The sequence below is a fragment of the Arachis hypogaea genome, unplaced genomic scaffold (genome assembly GCF_003086295.3).
Source record: "Arachis hypogaea cultivar Tifrunner unplaced genomic scaffold, arahy.Tifrunner.gnm2.J5K5 arahy.Tifrunner.gnm2.scaffold_26, whole genome shotgun sequence".
Lineage (NCBI taxonomy): Eukaryota > Viridiplantae > Streptophyta > Magnoliopsida > Fabales > Fabaceae > Arachis > Arachis hypogaea.
The window spans coordinates 323961-324850 of record NW_027255453.1 but is presented as its reverse complement, the minus strand read 5'-3'; positions in this window follow the sequence as shown (position 1 = coordinate 324850).

The following is an 890-nucleotide window of genomic DNA, read 5'->3' as shown; positions in this document are numbered from 1 at the left end:
AAGTCGAAAAATAAAGATTTTAGAAAATATCCAATAAACAAAAATTTAAAAAGTTTAAATTTTTAAAATTAATTTATTCTGTATTTATGAAAAAATAGCATTATCCGGTGATAAAAAAATAAAAAAATGTTCTTGAAAAAAAATTTAGGATTTGAAAAGACAAAATTTTTTATTTTTATGAAGTTTTAAATTTAAACATTAAAATTTTTTATTGAAAATTAAAAAATAAAATAAAGTCCAGTAATATTAGGAAGACAAAAAAAAGATGAAAACTTTTTATTTTTAAATTTTGAAACTAAAAAAATAATCTTTTTATCAAAAAGTCGAAAAATAAAGATTTTAGAAAATATCCAATAAACAAAAATTTAAAAAGTTTAAATTTTTAAAATTAATTTATTCTGTATTTATGAAAAAATAGCATTATCCGGTGATAAAAAATAAAAAAAATGTTCTTGAAAAAAATTTAGGATTTGAAAAGACAAAATTTTTTATTTTTATGAAGTTTTAAATTTAAACATTAAAATTTTTTATTGAAAATTAAAAAATAAAATAAAGTCCAGTAATATTAGGAAGACAAAAAAAAGATGAAAACTTTTTATTTTTAAATTTTGAAACTAAAAAAATAATCTTTTTATCAAAAAGTCGAAAAATAAAGATTTTAGAAAATATCCAATAAACAAAAATTTAAAAAGTTTAAATTTTTAAAATTAATTTATTCTGTATTTATGAAAAAATAGCATTATCCGGTGATAAAAAATAAAAAAAATGTTCTTGAAAAAAAATTTAGGATTTGAAAAGACAAAATTTTTTATTTTTATGAAGTTTTAAATTTAAACATTAAAATTTTTTATTGAAAATTAAAAAATAAAATAAAGTCCAGTAATATTAGG